We start from the raw sequence: 6,055 nt of genomic DNA, 5'->3' as shown, positions 1-6,055 counted from the left end.
TGTCGATGCGACAGAATGCCTGAAGAGCTGGAATGAGAAGGTAGACTTGGCTCGATACCATCTCACCCAGGCTTCAGACAGGATGAAGAAATTTGCTGACAGGCACAGGCGTCAACTGGAGTTCGACGTTGGAGACAAAGTTTTGGTTCACATGGATCAGGACCGATTCAAAGTCCCAAAGGGGTTGAGTGCTTTGTTGGTTAGATGATTTGATGGGCCCTTCGAGGTAGTTCAAAAGATCAATCCCATCACCTGCCAACTCATCTTACCCCTCCATCTTAAAACACATCCTGTTTTTCATGTTTCTTAGTTGAGGCCGCACCACCCAGATAAGGAAGACCTGACAAGGAACATTCTGAACAGAGGCCCGGCGAATTTATTGGACAATCCGGACCACAGAGTCAGCCAGGTCCTTGCAATGTGAACTCGAGGAGGAGGCAGAAATGGCATCCGGGAATTCCTTGTAATGTTCGAAGGACAAGGACGTGACTCCGCTTCATGGGAACGCAACGAGTCGTTGTAGCGCGACGAAGAGATCATCATGGAGTTCCTCTCCAAGAGGAACTCGCCCAGACAGGAGTAGCTTTCTGGGTTTGTGCCTCCCAGCGCTTTGTGCAGGGGTGCTGGTGTCGAGGGCACCGCCACTAGTTTAGTGGGGGAGGATGTAACGGGTCTGCATTGGGTAGATAACTTGCACATTATTTGGGATCGGATCCATCCTTAGTGGGGTTCCACTTTGCATCGGAGCTCTACCCTTTCGCGCAGCCGACATGGAGTTAGGCATTTCACGCAGCCGACATGATTTATTTCATTGGCGGGGCCGACATGGATTTGGCCGATGAACTCTTTTGGCGCGGATTTAAAATACTTAAGTCCGGACCTATATGGGCGCCGAATTCTCATTGGCGGGATTTCATTTGGGGCCGGCCCTATCCGGGTAACAGCTCTTTGCTTTGGGTCCGAACCTCCAGTATATAAGTTGAGCGCGATGCTCATTTTTAAGATAAAACGGCGACAGAGAAGACAAGCAGTCAGAGATGTGAGCTTTCGGTGTCGCAGGTTGGGATGCGAATTTGCAGCGAAGGACTTTGGTGCGTAGGCAAGCATTGGAGTCTTGAGCATCGACGATCTGGCAGTTCGAGGAGCTAACTGGTTCTCCTCTTGAGCGAGCCGATCCTGATCCGAGCCAAAGGGCTCTTTGTAATCTTGTCCTGAGTTAGGTTGGGTGGCTAGGCACTCATTCGGGGGCGACCAGTATTTCTCAATACTGAGTTCTATCCGACATTGTAATTTTGGAATCATAATGAAGGATTTGGGCACCTCGCCCCACCTTTAGATCTTGTGCATTCTATCTTTTGATTCTGCATTCTGTATCTTTATGCATTCTGGGAGAGGGTCGATCTGCTTGTATGTTGCGCATTTCCGCTTTAGCGTAATTTGGTGAAGGGTCGAGGCGTAGGCCGAAGGCCTCAGTCCGTAGACTTATCTGAGTCGGGATGGGACTTGTCGGTGCCGCACAGGCTTAACTCCCAAAGCCCATGACATCCTCTATATAAGCTATTTGTCTAATTCTCATACATGTGTAGCCTACAACAATGATTAGGACATCGACCCCAACTTCCGAATTCATCTGCATTGACCGCACCAAAGGTGCACACCTTGGTGCTCACCAAACTCTGACTACCAACTTCTTCCGCAATGCAGGGTCTTTGAGGTTGGTGCAGTGCACACAACCAGGGGAGTCGACCCACCAAACACAACACCTCCCCTATATAAGCTATTTGTCTGATTCTCATACATGCGTAGTCTGCAGAAATGAATAGGACATCCACCACAACTTTCAACTTCTTAAACAAGACAGGGTCTTTGAAGTTGGTGCAGTGCACACAACCAGGGGAGTCAACCCATCAAATGCAACACCTCCCCTATATAAGCTATTTGTCTGATTCTCATACATGTGTAGTCTACATCAGCGATTAGGACATCAACCCCAACTTCCGAATTCATTTGCATTAACCACACCAAAGGTGTGTTCCTTGGTGTGCACCCTAGAGTGCACTTTGGTGCACACCTCGGTGCACACTTTGGTGTGCACCTCGAAGTGCACCAAAGGTGCGCACCTTCGAGCGCACCAAAGATGTACACTTTGGAGTGCACCACATAGGGTCTTTGAGAGGTTGGTACAGTGCACACACCAAGGTGGGTGTTGAGGTGCATGCCGGGGTGGGTGGGTGCTAGGGTGCGTTCCATGGTGGGTGCTAGGGTGGGTTCTAGGGTGGGTGCATGCTAGGGTGGATTCCAAAGAGGGTCATAGGGTGGGTGCCAAGGTGGGTTGGTGATATAGTGGGTTCAAAGGTGGGTGCTAGGGTGGGTTCCAAGGTGGGTCACAGGTTGGGTGCCAGGATGCGTGGGTGTTAGGTTGGGTGCCAAGGTGGGTAACAAGTTGGGTGTTAGGATGAGTGAGTGCTAGAGTGGGTGCCAAGGTGGGTGGGTGCTAAAGTGGATGCCAAGGTGGTTCACAGGGTGGGTGGATTCTAGGGTGAGTTCCAAGGTGGGTCACAGGTTCAGTGCTAGGGTGGGTGTTGAGGTGGGTGCCTGGGTGCGTGGGTGCTAGGGTGTGGATGCCAATGTGGGTCATAGGGTGGGTGCTAGGTTGGGCTACAATGTGGGTGCCAAGGTGCTAGTGTGGGTGGGTGCTAAGGTGGATGCCAAGGTGGGTGCCAGGGTGAGTTCCAAGGTGGGTGATAGGTTGAGTGGTTGGATGGATGGGTGCCAAGATGGGTCACAGGGTGGGTGCCAGGGTGGGTGGGTGCAAGGGTGGGTAGGTGCTAGGGTGGGTGTCAGGGTGGGTGGGTGCTAGGTTGGGTTCCAAGATGGGTGCGAGGGTAAGTGTCGAGGTGGGTCACAGGTTAGGTGCTAGGATGGGTGAGTGCTAGGGTGAAAAGGTGCCAGGGTGGGTGGTAAGGTGCATCAAAGCTTGGGTGCTAGGATGGGTTGGTGCTAGGGTGAGTGGCAAGGTGGGTGCACAAGTGACAGGGTGGTTGCCGAGGTGGGTGCCAAGTTGGGTTCCAAGGTGGGTGCTAAGTGGGCGACTACTATGGTGGATGCCAAGGTGGGTCACGGGGTGGGTGCGAAGTTGCTAGGTTGGGTTCCAAGGTGGGTGCCAAGGTGGGTCGTAGGGTGCATGGGTCATAGGGTGTGTTCCAAGGTGTGTCACAATGTGGGTGCTAGGTTGGGTGTGCACCCACCCTGGCCAAGATGGGTCTGAGGGTGGGTTCCAAGGCTAGTCACAGGCTGGGTGCTAAAATGGGTGGGTGCCAAGGTGGGTCACAGGGTGGGTGCCAAGGTGGGCACTAGGGTGGGTGTGCACCCACCCTGGCCAAGGTGGGTCATGGGGTGGGTGCTAGGGTGGGTCACGGAGTGGGTACTAAGGTGCATGCCAAGGTTGGTCATAGGGTGGGTGCCAAGGTGGGCACCAGGGTGGGTGTGCACCAACCATGGCCAGGGTAGGTCACGGGGTGGTTGTCGGGGTGGGCGTCAAGGAGCCAAGGTGGGTGGCAAGTAGCCAAGTTGCATGCCAAGGTGGGTGTTGGTGTTGGTGCCAAGGATCCAAGGTGGGTGCCAAGGAACCAAGGTGGGTGTCTGGGTGGGTGCTGAGGTGGGAGCTAGGGTGGGTCCCAACGTGAGTGCAAAGGTGGGTGCCAGGGTCAAGGTGAGTGCCAATGTGGGTTCCAAGGTGCCAGGGTCAGGGTGAGTGCCAATGTGGGTTCAAAGGTACTAAGTTGGGTGCGAGGTTGGGTGCCAGGGTGGGTGGGTGCCAAGGTGTGCTAGGTGGAAGCCCGGGTGGGTGTCGGGGTGGGTCGGCATCCCATGGGTGTCGAGTTGGGTGCCCGATTGGTGCTTCTTGTCTAGTTTTAGTCGTCGGGACTCATTTCGAGCCTCAAAGGTCATTTCTTGTCCGGTTTCCCTGTCTTCGACCTGGGAACCCAATTTTGGTACTTGGGTCCCATTTTTTTTGTCTCGCATCCCACTTTTGTCCTATGGCCTTTTCGGGGTCAATTCTCATTTTGGGCATCAGAGCATGTTTCTACTCCTAAAAACCAATATTTGTTTAATGCATCTCAGAACACATTTTTGTTCTCGTGGACCCATCATGGGTCTTGGAACGCATTTTTGGTCCTTGGGTCCCATTTTGTATCCCAAAACTTGTTTTTGGTGCTTGATCCCTATTTTGGTTGCCCACCCTGCACCAGGTGCGTACCCAGGGCAAACCGAGTGCCTTGGTGCACTGGGGCAAGATCAAGCGTGCACCCAAGGCACCCTGAACATGCACCAGGGTGCACTTGGCACACATGTGAGCATAGGTCATTGCACTCGAGGTGGTGTGCGGGTACCATGGTACAGATGGGACACTGTGCGCACTTGGGTGGGTTGGGTGCGCACCCAGGCCGGGTCGGGTGCGCGCACGACACCCTGTCCAGGTGCACGCACGTAGGCTGGGTCGGGTGCACACTCGACACCCGAGCGAACTGCATGCACTCAGGCAGGGTTCACATTTGGTGAATAGGGTGCGCTTGGCGAGGGAGGGTGTGCACCTCGGCGTGTGGCCGAGGTGGATTCGCACGTGGGTCATGGTTTGCTAAGTACACACTACGACAAGCTCATAACGGGTGCGATCATACCAGCGTTAGTGCACCGGATCCCATCAGAACTCCGTAGTTAAGCGCACTTGGGCCGGAGTACTACTGGGATGGGTGACCTCACGGGAAGTCCTAGTGTTGCACCCTTTTTTAGTTTTTCATCGGGCGTCGCAATGCTACTTGAATTAACATTTTGCCTATTTGCATTCTCATCAGGGCCGGGCCGGGGCACGGTGCCCACAATACTGCGCGTGCGGGGGCGACACCAAGCGTGCACCCGAGGCACCCCGAGCACACAGACCATGGTGCAACCCGAGCGTTGTGCACGCACCCCAGTGCGCTCAAGGTGCTACGTGCGCACCCAGGTAAAATCGGTGTGCACCTCAGCCAGTGCGTGCTCGGTCGAGTCATGCACGTTGGCCAAGGTGCACAGCGATGTTTCTTACTCTAAGGTTTCGCACCAGACACCCGGGATAGGTGAGCGAAGCTGGCCGAGGCCGGGTACACGCCTAGGGTAGGTGCATGCAGCTAGAGAGCACTTTGTTGTGCACCAAAGGTGCGTACCTTGGAGAACACTTTAGAGCACTCCTTGGTGCACACCAATGATGCGCTCCATTCAAAAGTTTCCTGAAAAGGCAAAAAAAATTGAGATTATAGAATTTCCCACTTGAGAGATTGTCAAAAAAAAAAAAAAAAATTGAAGGAAACGTAGGTGCCAAGGTGTGCGCACCCGAGTGCCCACCCTAGTGCGCAACCCATCCAAGGTGTGCGCACCAAGGTGCCCACCCTGGTGAAGGTGCATGCAAGGTGCGCACCCAAGGCAAACCAGACAATTAACCCAACTTTGGGCTTCGCACGCACCAGAGGTGCGCGCCATGGTGCGCACCTTGGAGTGCACTTCAGAGCGCATGAGAGGTGCACACCTTGGAGTGCACTTTGGAGCACTCCTTGGTGTGCACCTTGGAGCGCACTTTAGAACGCTTGAGAGGTACGCACCTTGGAGTGCACTTCGGAGCGCTCCTTGGTGCACACCAATCTTGGGCACCTTGGAGCGCACCATGGCGAAGGTGCACACCCGGGGAAAACTGAGCTCCGACCTTCGTGCGCACCAGAGGTGTACACCTTGGAGCGCACAAAAGGTGTGCACCTTGGAGGACACTTCAGAGTGAACCTTGGTGCACACCTCGGAGTGCACCATGGCACCCACCAAGGTGTGCACCCCAGGCAAACCTAGCTCTGACAATGTGCGCACTAGAGGTGCATGCCATCGTGCGCACCTTGGAGAACACTTCAGAGTGCTCCTCGATGTGCACTAATGTTGTGCACCTCGGAGTGCACCCGGGGAAAACAAGGCAATTAACCCAACTTCTAACTTCGTGTGCACCTTGGAGTGCTCTCGAGTTCGCACCTCGGAG

General features: G+C 54.4%; 1 non-coding gene across 1 annotated transcript; it reads left to right on the top strand.

Moving 5' to 3' along the window:
- The first annotated feature begins 4,668 nt into the window (after nt 1-4,668).
- On the top strand, nt 4,669-4,787 carry LOC131873765 (5S ribosomal RNA). The gene has a single exon (XR_009371664.1). It is a non-coding gene; the product is annotated as a 5S ribosomal RNA (ribosomal RNA).
- Nucleotides 4,788-6,055: the final 1,268 nt, after the last annotated feature.

This window comes from Cryptomeria japonica, chromosome 2, assembly GCF_030272615.1.
Source record: "Cryptomeria japonica chromosome 2, Sugi_1.0, whole genome shotgun sequence".
NCBI lineage: Eukaryota > Viridiplantae > Streptophyta > Pinopsida > Cupressales > Cupressaceae > Cryptomeria > Cryptomeria japonica.
This window is presented reverse-complemented; position numbering and strand designations above follow the sequence as displayed.